Source organism: Pteronotus mesoamericanus, unplaced genomic scaffold, assembly GCF_021234165.1.
Source record: "Pteronotus mesoamericanus isolate MK-2021 breed Mesoamerican mustached bat unplaced genomic scaffold, CSHL_Meso_final contig_65, whole genome shotgun sequence".
In the NCBI taxonomy this organism is placed as follows: Eukaryota; Metazoa; Chordata; class Mammalia; order Chiroptera; family Mormoopidae; genus Pteronotus; species Pteronotus mesoamericanus.
The window spans coordinates 8,593,532-8,617,746 of NW_026555228.1; the positions used below are offsets into that span (position 1 = coordinate 8,593,532).

The 24,215-nt window shown below is 37.9% G+C and overlaps 1 protein-coding gene across 2 annotated transcripts in view; it reads left to right on the forward strand.

Annotated features, from left to right (window-relative positions):
* CDKL5 (cyclin dependent kinase like 5) overlaps positions 1 to 24,215 on the forward strand; it is a 149,415-nt gene that overhangs the window by 16,821 nt on the left and 108,379 nt on the right. The gene's annotated exons all lie outside the window — the stretch shown is intronic.

Consider the following 24,215-nt stretch of genomic DNA (forward strand, 5'->3'; position numbering starts at 1 on the left):
TCTATCTGCTGGAGCATCTACATTCCTAGGGCTGCTCTGGACGTAGGTTTATATTTGTTTTGCTTATATCAGTGGGTTTCAATGCGGGAAGAAAGATAAACCCATGTGTTTGGTCAGCCATTTTAAAGCAGAATTTCAGTGCCCTGTACCTCATGATGTCTACATTTTCTCAACTTTAGACATCATGGCAAAGAATGTCTTTTAAAGTGAACCCTTCTGAAAATTTTTGATAATTTCCTTAGGACACTGTCTTATGTGCCCCTTGGGAATCGCTGGGGGGTGATGATACATGACACTGATGGGAGGGAGTTTGCCACACCTGTGGAGTGTATCGAGGAAACATGCTGATTCAACTAAAGGAAAGGTTACCAGTTAAAAAATATTTATTATTTTGGCTAGACTGGTCAGCATTATTGTTTTTTGTTATATTTTTAAAAATTAGTTTAAGATTGAACATTTACAAAATTTATTTATTGGCCCTTTGTATTTTTCTTTATACGTTTTCTTTTCATGTCAATACAGATTTTTTTTAAATACCCTTGTAGGGTTTGCATGATTCTTTCCTTTTAACTCTGCCAGTTGTCAAATTGCTCATTTTTTAAGTTTAGGTTTATTCTCTGATTCTTGGAAAATAAAAATCCACTCCTGGTTTTGTGATTACTGATACATACGTCACAAGGTGGCTGTGGAAATTAAATCAAATAACATAAATGAAGTGCCCAACCCAGTACTTAGTACATAATAGGCAGCAGTAAATATTAGTTCATTCTGTACATTCTTTCTCCTTTGCCAGATTGTTAAAATAATGACGGCACTCCATATTCTATCACAGGTACTGACTGAACCCTTGTTAAATGAAGGGCGGTATGCTGAATACTCCCAAGGGATGGGGACACACACACACACACACACACACACACACACACACACAGTTTGTTTTTTTTAACCTTTCTAGGCTTTTTTTCTGAACATGCTGTTCTGAAAACCTTTCAATCTTTACAACTGTGTTATTTTATTTGAGCACAGAACACTTTAAAGGTTGGCGTGCCACATTTAATCCATTACATTTCTATGAGAATAGTCATTAGCTCCACTTTCTAGATGGGGACCCTGAAGGGTGATCCGCCCAGCTCCTGGCTGGGGTAAAAATAAAGTGTATTGGGATGCTAACCATTGTACTTCCAGTCTCAGTAGGTGCTGAATAAATATTAGTTGAAAGAATGAATCATCTTTTATTAAATGTTGAGCCCATTTCTAAATCACATCTCTACTTCTTACTGTTTTTTCTCTCTTCCTTTATATTTTATGCTGCTGAAGTGGTTAAAATAGCTTTCAAATTCAGTGGTTGGTAGAAAAGACATTGGAAGTTGGAAGACAAGCTACACTACTTTAGTCATAATGAAAAAGGAAGGCTTTTGTGCTGATACCGATTGTATTTGCCAATTAAGTTTTTTGCCCTGGTGCTGCTTTTTTTGCAAGGCTACCTTTGTGGTTCCTGTAATAGCTGCAAGGGGCTTCACGAGTTGGGGCCCTGGTAAATGGCCCAATTTGTTGTGCTCTGAGGATGATTCTGCTGTTAATAGTTAGGTTTTTCATTTAATCTCCAGTAAAGTAGGAAAAAATTAGCAATTTTAATTGGGCTGTGGAGATTTGAGGGAAAAACTTTTTAATGGATGAACTAGCAAAGATACAAACTTTAATGGAATAAGTGATTAACATCTCAGAGTTTACTCTGTATTTAGCTTTTAGTAGTTTATTGGTGTGGATAGTGAAATAAGAACTCTTAGTAAAAATGATAAGACCCCATATAGCGCTGATGGTGGGACATCCTTGGGTCTACTGCGTTCTGCACATGGAACAATTCATTTTGTCTTAAACTTGCTAAATTCATTTCTTTTGAAAAATTTTCTGAGCAGATAGATTTCTTCATCAACTTTTGGTTTTCCCAGTACAGTTTTCTACTTGGGATGCATTCAGTGAGGCTTACAAATAACTGTTGTCTTTTCTCCCCACTGAAAGAACATGGGAGCATTATGTCTTCCTGATAACTGTTTCTTATGTCATTGTGTTTCTCTTTATTTCATTTTTTTATTGTTGTTCAAGTACAGTTGTCTCCCATTTTCCCACCACCACTCCCCCCGCCCCCCCGAATCCTACCCCCTTTTGGCTTTGTCCATGGGTCCTTTTATGCCTGTTCCTTAATGACCCTTGTTGTCTTGTGCATAGTGGCGAAGTTTGGGGTTTTTGGAGCCTGACTGCCTGGGTTTGAATTTCAGTTCTGCCACTTTACTGGCTATGTAACTAATTTCTCTCTTTCCTTGTTGGTAAAATGAGGTTTTTGGTAGTAAAGGACCATAAAGGGTTTTTGTGAGGATTAAATGAATTAATATAAATAAAGGAGCTAGACCAGTGCTTAGCACAAAGTGCTATCTATGTTTTTTACCTGTTATTATTACATCTGAAAATCCGGTATGTCACTGGATTTTTAATTTGAAATATTTTTGTTCTACTGGAATTTTTTTGCATCTCTTATGATTTTAAGTTCCACGAGGGCAGAGTCCAGTCTGTTTTGTTTACTACTGTATTGGTAACATCTGGTATAGTGACTGCTATAGAGTACTTATTCAGTAAGTATTTGTGGAATGAATGAATAAATGATGAATGTTCCAATTACCTTGAATTACGTTTGCCTGTATTGTCATTCAAGTTGTTTTTTCATTGTTATGTCACTGTAAAAAAAATTTGTAACAAAACTTGCAATATACTCCCAATGTTTACAGGCTTAAATTCAAGTTTCTTAGTTTTGCATTCAGAAGCCTATTGAATCTAACCATACCCAGGTTCATTTTCTTTCAGAATGTGCAGTTTTGACCAGATATCCTTTTTCTATTTCAAGTGTATGATTCTCTGGGTTGTTAATTAATTCACTGGGTTGTCGCGATTTCCTGGGAAATGGTAAAAATGAAAGCACTTTGCAAGTTATATAATATCATTATCATCATTATTTATAATAATCCTCAAGTGTTTTTAACCACATTTTGTTGGAATATACCCTCTTCTTTTTTGCTCACACAACTTAACTCTAACCCTACCATTTTTTTAGGCCTAGTTCAAATCCTCTTTCCTGTATAAAGATAACCTCCCCAGTCTAAAATGAGCACTCTTTGAACATTTATAGCCACTGTGATTTATATAGTTCATTTTGTATAGTTCATTTGGTAGTCATGGATCTGAATCATCTCATGTTGCCTGTTGTATTGACTACAATCTTGAAATGTCTAACTCTTATTGAAATCAGTAAACATTTATTGAACACCTATATTGTCCTAGTCTCTGAGCGCAAAGTTTTCATGTATTCCAGTTTTCATAATTGACTTGTAAGTTACTGTTGGAAGATAAACTGAGGTATATTAAATTGTTTGAGAGTTTGAGAAAAAAATCAACTTGAATGGGGCAGCACCAGATTGGAAGTGGTTAGAAGCACTCCTCTGATAGGAGCCAGGGGAAAGACTTGTATAGAGAAGGTGTGGTAGCAAAGAAAGGAAGTTATTTGATTGGCTATAGCTTAAGGCCTAGTTTTGGTTTGCCTTTGGGCATTAGAGCCACTTCAGTCCAATGGCCTCCTTATTTAATTAACATTACTTTATGGATAAAGACTACACTGTATACTTCTTGGTTTCATGAATGATTCTTTATACATAATAAAATATGGTAGTGGTTAATTAGTTGAGGTATCATTAATGTTGAAATCAAATTGCAAATACCATTTCTATGTTAGAACCAGCCTAGCATTTGTCTGTCATATCTGGATTTTTGTTAATAATTGGTTCATATTTATGTTTTCTTTCTTCTTTAGTTTGTTTTCAAATATGTTGACTTATATCCTATTTATTTCACCTCCGCCAAGACATAAATGCTGTCTTTCCTTAAATTGCTTGCATTGGATTTTCACAGATCCTTTTGTTGGACAACTATTTCTCCCATACGCTATCTTTGTAAGATCTATCTCTGCAGTGATTTATTGAGGTCATTTTGTTTTAGTTTTTGTGTATCAAATCAAAAGGAGAAAATATTAATAGAATTTTTGTTATTCACAATGAACTTGTTTTTTAAAAATGGTTTGAGGTTAAAACCAATAGCAACAGTCTAGTACCAGTTGAGGGGTTTGGGAAGAGGCAGTTAGCACTCTTCGGGCTTTCTGAAGGAGGTGGCCTTTGTGCAGACTTGAAGGAGTGTTAGCTGGTAGGAGCCCCGTTATTTGATGGGTTGAAGTCAATAATTGGAAAGTTAATTTTAAAAATTGGTAAAGCTCTAAGTAATTCATAAGAATGCACAAATAACAAATACTTTGCCATAAAGCATATATTTCTTTGCCAGTCTTTTGATGTAGGACCAAGGCCTTTTTGTCTGAGTATGGATTAGCTGGCTGAAGTTCAGTGCCATCTTTCTTATATGAACCATACTCGTAATCCATCCTGTCTGTCCTGTAAGTCCAGTTTTGATTTTTTTAAAAAAAAATTTATTTATTTTTAGAAAGAGGGGATGGGAGAGAGAATGCGAGGGAGGGAAACATCCATGTGAAAGAGAAACATCAATTAGTTGCCTCTCATGTGCGCCCCGCCTGGGGACTGAACCCGCAACCCAGGCATGTGCCCTGACCGGGAATTGAACTGGCAGCCTCTCTCTTTGCAGGATGATGCCCAACCCACTGAGCCACACCAGTCAGGGCCAGTTTTGATTTCTTCCAAGTGGAGCAATAATATAGACAATTTATGAAACCATTAGTGCAGAATTGTAGGTTTTTACAGTATTCTATCTTTTAATGTTATCTAACATATCTAATTGATAGCCACAATTTTGAAGTGACTTATCACTTTCATCAAATCTTGCCAAAGCATCCTACATAATTTTTGCCAAAACTGCCACTTTTCTTCTAGTTGGTTTACATACTATTTAGTTGAAAAACGTGATGTGTATTACAACAGGAGTTGACAGTTTTGGAGAAGAAATGCAACTAACTTTTGGATGTTAAGTGTGCAGCTCAATTGAAGGAAGTAGAGGAGTGAAGTTGAACTAAATAGCTCAGTAACTATGAGCCAAGAACGTTTGTGCTGTTGGCATCAGCTGGTCTCTTTTACAGAGGTAATGGGGAGTTGTCCGGTTAAGAGACATGCTGGAGGGTCAGTATGGCTTGAGTGCACAGTGCAAATGGACTTTTAAAATGTGAATTCATTTTATGCTTTTCAAAGAGTCCATTTTCCATGAATAGCATGACTTTTTTACAATATAACAGAGATAAATGAATTATTCAGTGCCTGGAGAAAATTACCCTGTTCAAATAAGATCTTCATGAAGCCTTTTCCCCCAAGTAGAGTTTCCCCCTTCTCCCAGACATAAGTGGTTTCTTCCTCTTCTGGGCATGTAAAATACCATGCATAGACCTTTTTTTAACTTCTCACATGTAGCTAATTCACAGGTTCACCTCTTCTAGGAGCTCTTCCTCTGGGGAGCTTTTGTACAATATCTGATCCATAATTGGTACCCAAAAAATTGAATGAAAGAGAAGTTCTGGCCACTGAAACTGATGATGCAACCCAGTCTTGCTGAGATACAGTTTTTATTGATGCGCCATAAGAAAATAGAACATTATTATCTATACATTGAGTCCAGAAAACATTTCAGTATATTTATACTCAAGTATCTTGTATTCCATATGTCCAGGATACTATATTATATCTATAAAGTATTGAGTTTAATAATGGATGATTCTTGTCTGTAGACCTGTAATCTAACAGTACAATGAGAATATGTGGGGAGATGAGATTAGAGACTGCAGGAATCTGTGTGGCTTTGACAGTACATAGGACCTGAACTGGACTGGGAGTGGTAACAACAGTTAGGACTCTTTGACACATATTTACTACTTTATGGTATTTTTTAAAAAATTGAATTTATTGGGGTGACTTTGGTTCACAAAACCATACAGGTTTCAAGTGCACAACTCAACTAAACCTCATAGGCACACTGTATTGTGCACCCATCACCCTAGGTTGTCTCTTTCTGTCCCCTTCCCCACCTCCCTTTGACTACCTTCATCTACCTCAACCTCCCTTTCCTTCTGGCTATCACCATACTGTTGTCTGTGTGTTATGTGTATATATTTTTTGCTTAATTCCATCACCTTCTTTCATCCAGTCCCCCAACCTCCCTCCCCTCTGACAGCTGTTAGTCTGTTCCATGTGTCCATGCCTCTGTTTCTATTTTGTTTTTCAGTTTAGTTTGTTCATTAGATTCCACACGTAAGTGAGATCATATGGTACTTGAGTCTCTCTCTGACTCATTTATTTCACTAAGTATAATAATCTCCAGGTCCATCCATGCTGTTGCAAAGGGTAGGAGTTCCTTCTTTTTTTTTTCACAGCTGCATAGCATTCCATTGTGTAAATGTACCACAGCTTTTTTTACCTCCTCATCTGCTGATGGGCACTTGGGCTGCTTCCAAATCTTGGCTATTGTAATAACGCTGCAGTGAAAATGGAGTGCATATATTCTTTCAAATTAGAGTTCTGGGTTTCTTTGGATATATTCCCAGAAGGGCAAATCACCAGGTCATAAGGCAGTTCCATTTTTAATTTTTGAGGAAATTCCATACTGTTTTCCACAGTGGCTGCACCAGTCTGCATTCCTACAAACAGTGCAGGAGGGTTCCCTTTTTTCCACATCTTCACCAGCACTTTTTTAAAAAAGATTTTATTTCCTTATTTTTAGAGGGGAAGCGGGGACAGAAAGAGAGGGAGTGAAACATCAATGTGTGGTTGCTTCTCGAGGGCCCCCTACATGGGACCTGGCAGCAATCCAGGCATGTGTCCTGACTCAGAATCGAACCAGCGGCCCTTTGGTTTGCAGGCCAGTGCTCAATTCACTGTGCCATACTGTTACTGAACAAAAGGACCCATAGGGGGAGGTGCCCAGGTGCTATTACCAAAACAACGACACCCTCCTTCCCCGGGACCCCTCGGTTGTAGGTCCTTTGCCCGCCGCCCTTGGAATTATGGCTCTGAATGGCAGAGTTTGGTGAAAAGGAACTATTTATTCAAAAGTTATACAGGTTCGATGAATGGCTAAATGTCACCCTTAAACCTCAAAATCCCTTCAAAACAACCACCAGCACACACACCGTCCTGCCTTCCCCCCTTTGCCCAGTTAGGCCAGTCAGGCCAGTCAGGCCAGTTAGGGGTACCGTCCTTCACAAGAAAAAGAACAGAAGTCCGGGGCTCGGCACCACCTACAGTGTTGCCGCGATCTCCAGCTCTTAATCCATAACCATGTGGCTGGCACCTTCTCCTGGCCCACTAGCAAGAGTCCTTTCTCCCCTCTTTCTTCCCGCGTGGTCGTCACACTGTTCCCCAGAGTCTGTGTCCCTTTGTCTCTCCTGCAGGCCCTGTCTCTCCTCTCTCTCTCTCCCAGTTACATTCTGTCTTAAGTCTTTGAAACCTTTCTGATTAGCTTTGGTGATATGCAAAATAACCCTCTTTGCATATGAGGAATGAAGCTATCCTGTTATTGATATACAAAATGACTCTCAGTGGCCCTGCTCCAGGCTCCCATCCCCCATGGCGGCCTGCCCTGGGGTGGGGAGAATATATTTTTCTTGGATACCCCAATCTCTGGACCCCGTTACAAATACTCTTGGGGGGGGGGGCCCTGGCTGTGCCCCGTTACAATACCAGCCAGGGCTGTTTGTTGCTTTATTGATAATAGCCATTACTGAATAATGAGGTTTCATTACTCGGGCATGATTGATTAAATCATCCACCGCTGATGATTGAACTCAAACACAAATCCCTCTCCTCTTCCCGGAGGTGGGGTGAGGGAATTGAAAGTTCCAATTTTGTAATCTCACCCCTATCCTTAGGTTATCAAGGTCTTTCCTAAAATCACCTTATTAACATAACGAGAGACACCTTTGTTGCTCTCAGCACTTAGGAAATTCCAAGGGTTTTAGGAACTCTGTCCCAGAAGATGAAACAAAGACCAAATATATATTTTATTATACATCACAATATCACACTGACATATTAAAAGATATTCAACCTCATTTCATTTATTATTTTGTAAATAGAGAAGTGTACATACTCAGCCATTGCCTTTTAAAATTATTTTATAGTGAGGCACGATAAACACTTAATAAGGTATACAAGATATCAGTGAACCACCTGCATTGAATTGTCACAAAACCAACACTTACTGTAACTTGACTCAGGTGAAGACATAAAACATTGCAAACTCCCAAAAGTTAGTGATGTATCAAGGGCTAGGAGTGATGGGATGTGGTTTACCCCAGATTCAGATAATAACCATATATTTTTTTATAGAGAATTTAAAATTAATGAAATTATTAACTAAAAGTCTGCCTTTTATGATCACCATGGGTTGATCAGTTAAAAAATGTATCTTTCTGCATGCGTAATATCTACTTTGTGGCTTACCTGGTTACTCTTTTTGAGGAATAGAAATTAATTTTAATATAGTCCACTTTATATGTCCTTTCTTTTGGTGCCTGTTGTATCCATAAAGAGATGTTCTTCCACATTATCTTTTAGGAGCTTCCTTGTCTTTACTTTTACATTAAGATCTATAATCCACCTGAAATTATTGTTTATGCATGGTATGAGTTAGAGATCAAGTTAAATTTTGTTCTCTTATGTATAGTCAAATGACTTAGCACCATTTATTACAAAGATCAAACTTATCTGCAGTGCTGATTTTTTTGTACAAGCATCTGTTTCATGTATGACCTATTTTTGTGCTTCTGTTTGTTCCTTTTATTGGTTTGTCTAATATATTGTCTTAATGACTGCTTTATAATAAGTCCTGATATCTGGAGAGAAAGTCTTCTGTGTCTTGTTTTCTTTGGTTTGTATTTCTGTATACATATTTGAATCAGCTGATAAATTTCCATGATATACTTGTTATGATTGATTGGGATAGTATTGGTTCTCTAGATTAATTTGTATACAATTAACATTTTTACAGTGTTAAATCTCAGGGACATGAGATACCCCTTCACTAATTAGATCTCCTTTAATTTTTTAAAATAATGTTTTCTATAGCTTTTTATATAGAAGTTTTCCACTTTTTGTGTATTTATAGTAATTTGATATTTTGATGGTATTATAAATTATATAAAAATTTATTTTCTAACTTTATTGCTGGTGTATAGAATACAACTGATTTTTAGATATTAACTTTATATCCCTCACCTTTGATAAACTCATCTTTTCTGGTAGCTTATTTTGGATTTTCTATATGTATAGTCTATGAATAATGATAGTTTTTTCTTCACTTCCAGTTGTCATATTTTTGTCCAGCTTTCTACTTGTTTGCTGTGGAAGATTACCCAGTCAGCATTATTGGAAGCAGAAATTCTTCCTAATTGGAAAATTAAAGCTGCATCTCATTCTAATTTCTAAAGTATCTTTGAATTTAAACCCAAATTTCTGTGTACCTCAACATCCATGAGGCCCAGTGAAAGATAAGTTATCTTTCAGATATTATAAATGTTCCTAAAGGCTGTATAAACAAATCTTAGGAAATCTTTATTTTAAATGTTTAAAACTTAATCTTGATGGTGAGAACTCTTAATGTGTTTCCCAAGGACTTATATATGAAAGTTTATCAGTAGTTTAAAGAATTCTTCAAAGTGGTGAAGTCACTAGCCACAAGGCACCTCTGATGTGTTCATGCTTCTTAAACATCATTCTTGGATGCTCCTACTGGAGGTAGCCCAGGGAGCTCTCTACTTTGCAGGGGGCATTGGCTTCCTGGGTAATGCCCTGCGATGCTAGTAGAGAGAAGCTGCAGGGAGAACTCTGGAAACTGCATGGGGAGCGAAGTGGCACATGACTGTCAGTGTTGGCAAGTGTGCCATAGTGTTTCACAGAGGGAAATTCCAGCTCGTCTGGTAACTTGGTGGGTTGAGGCTAAGAGATGCGTCTTGACGCAGCTTGTCCTCTGGCAACGTCAGGCATGCACCTGTGAGCTGGAGGAGTATGTGGGCCTCTGTCATTAAGGGAGTCAACAGATGTTGAGCAGTCTCAGGAAAATGATTGCAGCTTAAAACAGACAGCCTCTGCTGGGTCATCTGCCCTCGAATATGGCAGGCTAACTATAGTATATCATAATGTCATGGTCATGAAAGTTATAAAAGCTGTATGTTATAAAAGCTGTATGAAAATGTATGTTTGGCTATAAAAGTTGTCAAATTTCACATAGAGCCTTCGGGAATCTTTAGAAAAGGTGACTTTAAAAAAATTATTGAATCAGACCTGGTAGGGTCTAGTTAGGACTTGAGTGCTTTAATAGATATCATTTTTGGGGAGGTTATGATTTTAATGACTACTTCGTAAGTTTTTCATTTTTATAATTTTCTCCCACAGTTTTATTGAGGGGATAATTGACATACATCACTGTTACAAGTTTAAGGCATACAGCATGGTGATATGATTTCCATATATTGTGAAATGGTTACCACCGTAGGTTCAGAACATTTTTATAATTTTAAAATTAGAATTCATGGGCCCATTCAGAGGTTCCTTAAAAATTGCTAATTTTTAGTCACTTGCCTTTTAGCAAGTCCCCAAGTGACAAATTGATTAAAACAAGACTTTAAAAACTAAAATTTTAACACATTATTCTGATTAAAATGTCTTAGAATAAATACTATAATATGGATTATTTAATATGTATTTTTATGTCCTATATGTAGGGAAATAATTAAAGATAAAAGTAATGGAGGAGTCTTTTTAAGGAATCGTTTGATAAAAAGCAGTGAATATTTCTCTCATAAAGTAGTAAGTAGATGGAGTGAACCTGGTTGTCTCAGAAAAAAATTCAGCTTAGTAGTAACAGAAATGGCTTTTAGTAATTAAACCTATTTTGTCAGTACTGCTGGATTACAGATTGCTGTATTTTTAGTCTATTAGTCAGGATTCAGTCTGAGAAATAGAATCACTGTGAATATTATGGGATGAGGGGTTTATTATAGTTATCAGACTGTACACAATTGTAGGAGGACCTGGGTATGTGAAAATCAAAAATGGGGAATATCAGAAAAATAGTCACTCATAGATCCTCCTGAAGCACTGGTACAGGTGGGGAAGTCAGAGCTCATTGGGAAGATTTTTAAGAAGCCTAGTGTCTATTGTCATCGAAGTGGAAATGCAAAGAGGATGATTGTCGAGAGGTCTGTGGGAGGCTGTTGCCTCTGTGTAGTTTCTGCCTCTGTGGATCCACAGCCCATAGCTGACCATCTGTTGATGGGCCTTGTACCACTGTCGGTCAGGTGAGAAACAAGAGCTGGACACACAGGGGACCAGAAGGGAGTGAGGACAAGCTAAAACCTGCCAGGTACCTCTGCATTTGTCCTCACCTTGTCTAACCATGAAGACCTTCCAAGAGTTTGGCCATCTATCTCTAACTTGGTATACCATATAGGGAAGGCAGTTCTGGGAGACACAGTTCACAATAGGAAGCTGGACCAAATTCACAATAGAAAGATCCAATAGAGTACTGAGTTTCCCATTTGGGCTATCTCTTTTGGCTTCATCTCATCAGTAGATGGTGGAAATGTTATAATATTTTGAATCTGAAGATTTCCATTTCTTTATGTATTTACTGAAGCAATATTCATATGCTATCACTCAAGAATTTTAATTGCTGTACTTTGGATAACTTTTCTTATTAACACCATGGCCTTTTCTTAATGTATTTTACTATATAATTTCTCTATATCTTATATATTGTTTTTTCTCTGTATTAAAGTTTTACAGTCCCATAAATGAGTTTCAGGTCAGAAAATACGATGCAGATTTTGGAGAGGAAAACAAGTACAAAATTTAAATATGAATAACTCTACATAGTCTTTGGGTGGATTTTGGGGTTTAAAAATAACCAAGTATGCCATAGGTCTTTGTGCTGACTTTCTGAAATGTTAATATTCCACTCTAGTGGAGTATAAATGGTACTAATGGTAAATAAAAGGAGATGACTTTTTGCAAGAGATTTTAATATGAGGACTTCTAGGTTCTTTGAAATATGAAACCTCAAAATTTTATCAGCTAGGTTGATAGAGTCAGCCAGCAAAATTAAGTATTCTCAGAGTACTGCTACATCCTTTGTGCTCCATATCTGCCTTCTGTCTTCTGCAGTGTACGTGTAACATACATGCCTGCTAGTTCTTGATTTTTTTTTTAAATGGATGATCTGGCAGGTTTGGGGAATGAGGGCATGATGAAGGATAGAAAGTGCTGAAAATAGTTTTCATTTATCTCCTTCCTGCTGTCCGTAAAGGACGTTCATTTGTCTCTTTCCCATTATTTTTTTTTCTTGGGTTGGAGAATCTCTTCTAATTTCTTATAAGAACATTCACTGATAGTCACTGAAATACTCTGGAGAGTTAGATATAATTTTTGAGGATTATATTCCAAGTCCGCTTCCAGTATCTGTTCACTTTTTAATATAGTAATTGATTTTTTTTTTTTAACGTAGGCACTTGCTACCCAGGTAAAGCTACATTTCCCACGCTCTTTTGCAAATAAGTTTGGGTACAGGATTAAATCTTGGCTAAAAGGATAGAAATAAAAATGATGGTACATCTTCTGTGTTGTATCCTAAAAGGAAAGGAGTTTTACTCTCCCTGTACCCATTTTTTTTCCTCTTCTCTGTGACAGGGATGCAAGCAAAATGGGGAGAGCTGAAGCAGATACACCTACCCAGACTTTGTACATGAGAGAAATAACCTTCTTTATTTAAGCCAATATTATTTTGAGTCTCTCTGTTAGAGTAACCAAACTGATTACCTAATAATACATACATATATATTTTAAAGATTTTATTTATTTTTAGAGTGAGGGGAAGGGAGGGAGAGAGGGAGACAAATATGATTGTGTGGTTGCCTCTCACGCGCCCTCTACTGGGGACCTGGCCTGCAACCCAGGCATATGCCCTGACTGGGAATCGAACTGGCGACCCTTTGGTTCTCAGGCTGGCACTCAATCCACTGAGCCACACCAGCCAGGGCTACATATTAATATATTAATGTGATATATTTCATATTATAATTAGGCAGTATCTTAAGGAATAGAAACTTGCTTAACCAACCATAAGTAAAGAACCTTTTTATTGTAAGAACGTGGTATATCTCCTGGATTCAATTGCAGGAAATAGTTAGGTGGTTGCTTTTCTTGCCTGCTGTCTCAGAATTGCTTCTCTCCAAGTCATTTTCAAATTTTTCACTCATTCACTTGCAGGTAGTATGCTATGGCTGCCTCAAAATAACAGCTTAAACCCCTGAGTTTACAGGACCTTCTAATCAGCTCTCTGTAGGTTATTACTGTCTAGGTCTCTTAGTTCTTGCCTCAAGAAAGTAACGGGAATTTCTGGAGTGATAAGAATGTCTTTTGTATGCTAATGAGATGACTCGTGGCCTAAGCCCCTAGATAACTTCAGGTTAGGACCTGGTCACCAGAAGGATCAAGCCACGATTAGGTTAGATCTCTCTGTCCCCTCCTCCCACCCCTACCTCTGGGGTGGGGAGCAGGGGCTGCAGTTTGAATTCAGTTACCAATGGCTAATGATTTAATCAATCATGCCTACATAAGGAAACCTTCATAAAAACCCCCAAGTATCAGGGTTGTGGAGCTTTTGGGTTGGTGAACACATTGAGGTACTGGGAGGTACTAGTAAGGTGATATACCCTAAGAGGGCATGGAGGCTCTGTACCGCCTACCCTGCTACCTTACCCTGTTCATCTCTTCCATTTGGCTGCTCCTGAGGTGTATTCCTTTATAAAAGTTGATAATGTTAAGTAAATAAAGCATTTTCCTGAGTTCTGTGAGTCATTCTAAGGAATTAATCAAACCTAAGGAAGGGGTTGTGGGAACTTCTACTTTTTTTTTTTTTTTAAATCCTCACCCAAGGAGAGAAGGGAAGGGAAGGGGTGGGAGGAGAGATATTGATCGGTTGCCTCTTATACATGCCCGACCAGAGACTGAACCTCCAACCCAGGCATGTCTCCAGGAATCGAACATGAGACCTTTTGGTTTACTGGATGATGCTACAGCCAACTGAGCCACACTGTCCAGAGCAGGAACTCCTACTTTTTTTTGCCAAGTCATACAGAAGTGCAGGTGGCCTGGCAACCCAGGACTTGTGACTGGCCTCTAAAGCGAGTAAAGTCTTGAGGGTTGGAGCCCTTAAACCTATGAAATCAGATGTCAATTCTGGGTAGCTAGTGTCAGAATAGATTGTAGGATCTCCAGTTAGTGTCGGAGAATTGGTGTTGGAAAAGGGGCCATGTATCTGGTGTTAGGGACGCTTAACCCCAGTTTGCAAATGGAACATTAAGTTAGTATGTGGTTTTGCTTCCACCTTCATGACTCTGCCTTATTTCTTCATCAGAGGGGACACGGCCTCCTGAATGCAGGGCCGTGGGAAAGGCTAAGTGACCATGTTGAGGCTCCCTAGTTCCCGTGAGCCTTGATGCTCAGCCGGAGACCAGGTGGGCCTGGAGCTTGGCAGTGTCTGCTCTTTTCCCTGAGGTCAGGGGTCGGGAGGAGGAATGCATGGGGGCCAGAATGACAAGGCCTCAAGGGAGCATAAGTTGTGCTCTCTTGGGTCCGGGGCTGTCTTGGGAAGGCTGTGGGGCTGCATCAGAAGTCCTCTTAATCACATCTTGTCCCCCTCTATCAGATAAATAGGGAAAGAACCTATCTTCTTTTAACATATTACATTTGTATTATTTATTAGTCACATGTTTAAATTCCATTTGAGCTTAATTGAATGCATTCACCAATTGATGGCCTTGATGAAATTGCTTGTAATTTTGACTGCGTTTGTTTGGTCAAAGTAATGTTACTTACCTTTCTAAACTTAGGACAACCAGCTGAGGATGTGTAATATCGTTAGCTTGATTTTCTTCAGTTCCTTCTATATTTTAAATTGGACACAAATATCTCTGTAAATAAAAATAACTTCCTCCCAACCCATTTGGAAATTATCCCAGACTTCCTCTTCATGCCTTGTGAAGTTGCTGCTGTCTAGTCATTATTACTATTTTTTTCCTTTAACATAAGTGATCCTCTCAGGAATAGCTTAATCACCAGATGTTTGGCCAGCAGTATTCCTCTTATTCTGGTTTTGCAATTTTCTGTAATAGGCTAAGAGATAATGGCTCTATTCCTTCCCTTGTTCTAAGATGATTTTACTCAATTGTCCTTGCAACTTACCTTGGTCAGTGATTTGAGACCATAATGGAAAGAGACAGAGTAGAGTATCTATATTTTATACTGGTCCCCTATGAATTGACCTTTATTAATTGAGGATTTTGACACTTATTTTAGTTGCAGTGTTTCTGGGTGTTCAGAAATGAAATTTTGGGACTTGAAAGCTAGAAGGAACCTCAGAGATAATCCAACAGAGGAGCCTTATTTTTAACTGAGGAAATGAGAGTTGTCAAGGTCAGCCATAAATCTGATACTTTGGCTTGGTGAAAGAAACCAAGGTTTCAGAATCTCTCTGATGTAAATCCAGAGACATGATAAGAAGCTCAATTTTTGACAGCATTCACACTCTTTAGCCTGGAAGGAACCCTTGTGAATTTTGCAGATTATCAACTGTTTGAAATCTCTTGATGTCTTCAGGACAAACAAACTCTACCATGTACCTTTATACTTTTCAATTAGTGAATTTTTAAACTTGCAAAAAGGCAATAAACCTCTTTTTAAAAATATAATCTTATGTAGAACCACAGTGTACAAAACATATATAAATACTGCTACACTTCGCAACAGCATGGATGGAACTGGAGAGCATTATGCTAAGCAAAATAAGCCAGGGGGTGAAAGACAAATACCATATGATCTCACCTATAAGCGGAACCTAACCAACAAAACAAAGATGCAAGGAGAATAAGACCAGTAACACTGAAAGAAAAAAGAAACCAACAGAGACAAGAGGGAAGGAGGGAGGGGTGGGCAGGGGAAAAGGAAGGGAAGGGGCAAGTCAAGGAACATATAGCAAGGACTCATGGACAAAGCCAAAGTGGGGAAGGGTTGAGGGAGGGAGAGGGGGGAGGGGGGCAGGGGAAAGTGGTGGGGGGAAGGTGGAGACAAATGTATTTGAAAAAATAATAAAAAATAAAAATTAAAAAAATTAGAATGTAATTTTAAGTAGAATCTTGATATGTTGCCAAATAAATTAGTGAGAAAATTTAAATTTGTGAAATGCTGTATTAGAATAGATACATATTTCACTCCCAACTCTAGGTTAAAAGAACTGAATGGATGTACCATAATTCATGTAATCAGGCCTCCTCATGCTCTCATCAACATGGTATATTAATTTTAGTTTTTGCTAATCCAAAAAATTGTTCTCAGGGTAGTTTTAATCTTCAGTTTTTATTATATGTAAAGTTGAGTAACTTTTTATATGTTTAAGAGCCATTTGTGTTTCCATTTCTGTGAACTATTCATTCATATTTGTCCATTTTAAAAATTGGGTTTCTTCCTCTCTTATTGAGCAGTAGGAACCTTTTATGTGTTAGGAAATTAACTCTTCATAACATAAGTTGCAGATTCTTTTCTTCAGTTTCTCTTTTTCCTTTGGTTTTTGCCTTTTGTTACTTTTATAGATACCTGAACTCAAACTTAACATGGCTAAAATGGCATCCTGGATTTCCTCTCTTCCCTTAACCTGTTCCTCTCATGGTCTTCCTTGCATCAAGAAGCAGCAACCTCCATCTACTCATAGCCCAAGCCCCATACCAAGTTTTCCTTGATTTCTCTTTCCCTTACTTCCCACCTGTAATCCGTTCCCAGTGTACCCTGGGATCCAGATGTATCCTGAATCTATCAATTTCTCTTCATCATCACCAGTTTAATCCATCCTGCCTTTATCCTTCCCTTGATTGGCTACAATGACTTCCTAGATGTGATACCCTCAAACTGACGTCTCCCCCTCCAGGCACTGAGCCATTCTCTATTCTGTAGCTTAGATGATCTTTTCAAAATGCATCTGATGGTCACACCACCCTCTGAACCCACTCCTTCCAATTATGTTCAAAACCCTCCATTGGCTCCTTACGTCATATGATAAAAGATAAAACTACTTAAAATCTCAACCTACTATTTCTCCACCTTCACCTTGTACTAGGTTATTAACCACTCCACCTTTGCCACCTTTGATTGTTTTGTGTCTGCCATGTTCCTTCCTGACTTGGGACTTTCACATAAATCATTCTCCCTTGGAGCATCCTTTCTCCTCCATTAAGTTTATGTCTACTTGTCCTATAGATCTTAGCTCACTCCACTCATTACTTTCTTTGGAATAGCAAACCCTCCCTAATTAAGTGGAAAACTTGTTACAAGCTCTCCTTAGTACCCTAGAGCTCTTTTTTATAACACATATAGTTACAATTTTATACTTGCTGTGTAATTCATTGATAAACTCCATGAGATAAGGGGACATTTCCTTCACTAATACATCCCCAAAGTCTCTTACATTGGCTGCATGACATATAGTTAGTATTCAAGACATATTTATTGAATGATTGCTTAATTATAAATTACTAGGTTTACAGAATGTACTGTTGTTACCCTTTCCAAAAAATGTGACTACATTTGCTTTTGGCCAGTCTTTTTTAAAAATATTTTTTTATTTTTGAGTTAAAGTTGACATACAATGTTACATTAGTTTTAGGTATACAACCCAGTGATTAAATATTTATATAACTTATGAAGTGGAAGTGATAACCCAGTGAATCTAGTACTCATGTAACACCATACATAGTTATTGTAACATTATTGACTATATTCTCTATGCTATACTGTATATCTCCATGACTGTTTTGTAACTACCAATTTGTACTTTTCGATCCATTCCCCCTTTTTGCCCATTTCCCCAACTCCCCTTCCACCTGGCAACCATCAAAATGTTCTCTGTATCTATGAGTTTGTTTCTGTTTTGTTTGTTTTTTAGATTCCACATGTAAGTGAAATCATGGTATTTGTCTTTCTCTGCCTGACTTACTTCACTCAGTACAATACTGTCTATGTCCATCCATGTTGTTGCAAATGGCAAGATTTCATTCTTTTTTATGGCTAAGTCATATTCCATTGTCTATATACACTGCTTCTTCTTCATCCATTCATCTATTGATGGATACTTAGGTTGCTTCCATCACTTGGCTGTTGTAAATAATGTTGCAATGAACATATGGATGCATGTCTTTTTTGAATTAGTGTTTTGGTTTTTTGGGGGGGATAAATACCCAGAAATGGAGTTACTGGTTCTTTCTTTGTCTCTTAGTATAAAGTCTATTTTGTCTGGTATTAAGTACTCCTACCCCAGGTTTGTTTTTTTTTTTAATTTCCATTTTCATGAAATATCTTCTTTCATTGATTTACTTTCAGTCTGTGTGTGACTTTTGATCTGAAATGAGTCTCATGTAGACAGCATATGTATGGGTCTTGTTTTCTTATCTATTCAGCCACTGTATATTTTGTTTATTTCTGCATTTAATCAATCTACACTTAAAGTAATTGTTAATATATAGTTATTGCCATTTTTTATTCCTATTTCTTTTAACCCTCACCCAAGGATATATTCATTAATTTTAGAGAGAGAGGAAGGAAGAAAGAGGGGGAGAGAAACATTGATCAATAGCCTCCTGTACAGAGATTGAACCCGTAACCTAGGTATGTGCCCTATCAGGAACTGAACTTGCAACCTTTTGGTGCATGAGATGATGCTCTAACCAACTAGCCACCTGGTCAAGGATATTCTTATTTTTCACTTTTTTTTTTCCTTCTTACAGAAGTCCCTTTAACATTTCTTGTAATACTGGTTTGGTGGTGATGAATTCCTTTAGCTTTCTCTTGCTTGGCAAGCTCTTTATATGTCCTTCGATTCTAAATGATAGCTTCAATGTGTAGAGTAATCTTGATTCTAGTTCCTTGCTTTTCACCACTTTGAATATTTTTTGCCAGTCCTTTCTGGCCTGCAAAATTTATGTTGAGAAATCAGCTGACAGTCTTAGGGGAGCTCTCTTGTAGGTAACTAACTGCTCTTCTCTTGCTGCTTTTAAGATTCTTTCGTTGTTTTTAATCTTTTGCATTTTAATTATGATGTGTCTTGGTGTAGGCCTCTTTGGGTTCATCTTGTTTGGGACTCTCTCTGCATCATGCGCTTGTATGTATGTATATATACTTTGACAGGTTAGGGGAGTTTTCTGTCATTTTTCAAATAGTTTTTCAGCCCTGGCCCATGTGGCTCAGTTGGATGGGTGTTGTCCCGCAAGCCAAAATGTCACCAGTTTGATTCCTGTTGAGGGCATGTGCCTGGGTTGTGGGTTTGGTCCCCAGTTGGGGGTGTGTGCAAGAGGCATCCAGTCGATGTTTCTCTCTCACATTGATGTTTCTTTCCCTCTCTTTCTCCCAACCTTCCCCTCTCTGTAGAATCAATAAAAGAAAAAAATTTTAAACATAGATTTTCAATTCCTTGCTCTCTCTCTTCTCCTTCTGGTATCCCTATGATGCAAATGTTGGTACACTTGATGTTGTGTCAGAGGCCTCTTAAAAATATCCTCATTTTTTTTTTTTCTGTTTTAGTTGGGTGTTTTTGCTACCTTATTTTCCAAAACACTGATTCGATCCTCTGCTTCATCTTATCTACTATTGATTCCCTCTGATGTAGTTTTCATTTTAGTTATTATATTCATTTCTGACTGGTTCTTTTTTAATGTTTTCTATCTCTATTTTTATGTTTCCTATCTCTTGATATTCTCACTGAGATTATTGAGTGTCCTTATAACCAGTGTTTTGAACTCTGCATCTGGTAGATTGCTTGTCTCTGTTTAGTTTAATTATTTTTCTAGAGTTCTGTTCTTTCATTTTGGACATGTTTCTTTCTTTGTCTCCTAATTTTGGCTGTCTCTTTGTGTTTGTTCTTATGTATCAGGTAGAGTTGCTATGCCTCTAAGTCTTGGTAGGGTAACCTTACATAGTAGGTGTCCTGTGGGGCCGAATGGTACAGTGTCCCTGGTCACCTGAGCCGGGTGCTCCAGGTGTGTCCCTTGTGTGAGTTGTGTATGCTCTCCTATTGTAGTTGAGCCTTGGTTACTGTTGGGAGGGATTGCCCCTCAGGCTGGTTGCTTGTGAGGGCTGGCCACAACTACAGTGGAAGAGCCGTTGTGCAGGGGTTGTCCCTACATAGCAAGATTCACTTTAGTAGGGCTCTAGGGTTTTCTGAGTCTGCCCTTTGAGTGTGTCATTTGTGCAGGTAGTTGGGTGGTGCTCTGGTGTGCTCTGAAAATGACCACCAGATGTCTTGGTTCTGGCGCCTCTTGGGAGGTGCAGGCTGAGGTCAGCCACTACCTATGTGCTGCCTGGAACCATCTTATATGAGCTACCAAGGGATCTGCAGGTTGCTTTGACTTCAGTTCTTTCTATCCTTTTTCATCTGAAGATTATTGTATTTGGAGTAGAGAATAATAACTTAGACCATATTGTATTTGGAGTAGAGGATAATAACTTAGACCATATATTCTGACCCACATCAACCCAACTAAATCTTACATGGCTCCCAACTTCTGTTAAATTTATTTAGAATTTGGAGACCAGAACAAATTATCCCATAGAAACCAGGAAAAAGTCGATACTTAGATTTTCATTCAGGGGCTTTCAAAAACCTTTTAAACCAATAATGTATCTTAAATGGCACAGTATTAATATGAATCTTGAATTTTTCTGATCCTTATTGAAGGAAGCAGAGTTTGATACCACAAAATATGGCCCTTGGGATATTGGGGATATTTATTTTAAGCTTGTTATTAAGGAACAAAATACACATGAAAAACCTTTGACCTCTCCTCTGTCTAAAAGGAATTTCGATAGAGGACCTGTTCCAGGAAGGGAGATAGCATCAGATAACTAGTTTAATATAAACTAGTGTGTGATAGACAGGAAGGTCCATTTGTTCAAAGTCTTCTCTGTGTCTCTTTGTTAAAGGTAGCCCAGCAAATACTCATATTTATTTACCAAACATTTGCTTTTCCATGCCCATGTGAGTTGTCTTCCTTTCCTTTGAAGTTCCAAACTACTATCCTCTCTCCCCCTCTCCTTAGCTCCAGAATAGCATATAAGCCTCAACTGCCCTGTTTATTTGGGGGTCTCATTATGGCAATCCCAAATGTGCATTTGTATAAAAAAGTTGGACATTTTCTCCTGTTAATCTGTCTTAGTTTGATTATTAACCAAGCTAGGAGAACTGAGAAGGTGGGAGGAAAATTATTTTTCTAGCCATCACAACTCTTTTTCCCAATCTGAACCCCAAGACCCTCATTCTGAAGAAGAACTGTAAGTTGAATAGGGTTGGCAGTGCTGGGAGAAATATCAAGTAGCTGGGTAGGAGATACATTGAGCTGGTGTTGGATTTCCTTCCTTGTGGAAGGATTCTAAAGGGAAAGGGTAGGAAGGCAATCTTCATTCATGTTTGGTGGTTTGAAATTTTATGCTATTAAACTGTGTGTATATTACTCATGATAGTTAAATAATTAGTTTGATTTAATGATGGGAACTGAATTATAGAGAATGGATTTATGAATCAAATTATTCTCTACTATTGGGGGAATAGAGCATAATGAAGATCCTATTATGGTTCAGGTGGTCCCATCTAGGAAGAAAGCAAGTGGGAGTGTATTATCTCCTAGCTTAGATTTAACATGGAGTGTTCTCTATAAGAGTGTAATCAGGACTTCTTCCCCCCACAACGCTGTGCTTTCCATAGAAATGGTTTCCTTAACATACTTGGATCACAAGTTTTAAGATGTTTTCAAACCATTTGAACTCTCTTATTATAACAGAAATGTGTCATGTACCAAATTCATTCCTGTGCACTTTTCAGTGACAAAATGGTTCTCTTATTTGTCTGTATAAATACAATATCAGAGATAAAAACAAAACGCGACTGATTTTGTACTCTCTTTGGGAAGAAGAAAAGATCTGTTGAGGTGAAGATTATAATTTTAGTCGCAAAGGAAACATTCAAGGTCCAGGACACTCTTAAATGTAGTACTACTAATAATGAAATAAATTGTAAACTTTACATTTCTGTCAGTTTTTTATAGGTAGGTACCTGCTTACTTCCCAATGCAGAGATAAGATTAGTTAATTCTAGGTGTGTTTCTTAGTGCAAGACAAATCTACTTTAAAATGCATTCTGTTATGTTTATGAAGTTAATGATTAATAATCAAAAACTCAAATGATTTTTGAGAGATTCTTAGATTGGAAGGGACCTTAGAGCACATCTAGTTGAGTCTAGGACTCTTCTACCAAGGCCAAACTTGTTCCAGCGGTCTCTCCCTGCCTCCTCTTGGTCCCCTTGTCTGTCTGCTCTGCTTCAGATTGAATTTGTCAAGTTCTGTAAAGCTCTTAGTACAGCCTCCAGTGCTCTTTTTCACATTCTTGTTCCCATGGCTTGATTTTTCTACATTCAACAGATTTTTATTCAAACCTTACCTCCTCAGACAGGCCTTTGCCAGACCATCCTACCTAAAGGACCCCTCCTCAGTTGCCATAACACTCTATAAAATAGACTTTTTTTCCCTTTATAATCCATGTCACTGTTGTAGGGGTAGAAAATTTTTCCCTTCTAGGTTCTTTGGCTAGTCTAAATAATTAAATTGATGTAAGACAGGATAACAGAAGAAAAACAAATTTAATTTCATAGGTACGGGGCTTCATAAGAATATACTAAGATCCAAAGAGCAGCCAGGTAACTGAAGCTTATTTAACATTCTGAGCTAAAAAAGGGGTAGGGGTCTGGTGATAGATACAAAGGGGAGGAAGGCCTTTGACAAGAAGGCTGGAGGAGATTTTTGGAAAACAAAAGTTGCTTTGTTATGCAGATTAAAAAGATGTCTGACAATAGCTGTCTTCCTGGTACAAACCCCATTTCCAATGTAAATTTAAGCAGTTGAGTAGGGAGGTAAAGAGCTTTTCCTGAACTTGTTGGGTTTTGATTGCCTTTAGCTTAAAATAATCCTTAATGCCAGAGAGGCATACTTTGGGGCAACAAATCTGCTCTCTCTGGAATGAACACGTTTGCCTTTCTCCCCTCAGCAGGCTCCATGAGAGCAGTGGTCACGTCTGTGTTGTTCACTCCTGTATCCCGAAGCATCTATAAGTGGGCTGGTCCACTGTAGGTGTCTGACAGGTATTTATAAAATGAAAGAGTACCCATTAATGGTTCATTGTTATCCAATCACTACTGCGCTGAAATCTGTCTCCTTTAACTTCTACCACTGATCTTCATTCTTCCTTCTGAAATAATTCAAATCACTGGCCCTACACTCCCTGTTGCAAGGAGTCTTCAGGCATTTGAATGTTAGTCATCTCTCACTGAGGCCAAACTCAGTTTCCTCACTAGTTCCTTATCTGTCATGAATAGGCACGGTCAGCATCCTATTATCCATCACAGGAAATTTTTGGTTTTGTTGTTGATACCCAACACTAGACAGTGTACATTTTGTGGAGTCTGACCCTCAGAGAAAGGTAGCTTAGTTCAACTTGTTTGGTCAGTGTTTATCTTTGATAAAAATTATCTTTTACCTTCATAGAAATGACCAAGGAAATATTTATATATGACATCATTGTCAGACTTACTCTGAGTTCTTAAAAAGTTGTTTTATTGTACAATATAACAGCATAGAAATACATACAGTGTAAATATATACTCTAATTAATATATATCACTTAAGTCAAGAAATAGGACATTATCATGGTCCCAGGAAGCCCTGTTATTTTTAATCCTCACCTGAGGATATGTTTATTGATTGTGTTCTTATATGGGCTTTCCATTTCAGATGATGGTGGCATGGGGTGTGTCCATTTAGCATGGTAATACATTACAATGAATATATAATGAGGGTAGGGATTAAGTTTAGGTGAAATTAGTTGCCATGTTGGATTGAGCCAGTTTTAAGTTAGAAATCTGGTGGGAAGTGGTCTTCTTTCTTCTTAACAGCTTCTGTAGCGTTTATTGATTGCAGCTGTTTTGCCATATACCCTTTCTCATTATGTATCTCTTCTCAATTGCAACTCCTCCCTGGAAGTAATTAATATTCTGATTTTTAGAACACTTCCTTGTTCGCTTTTTT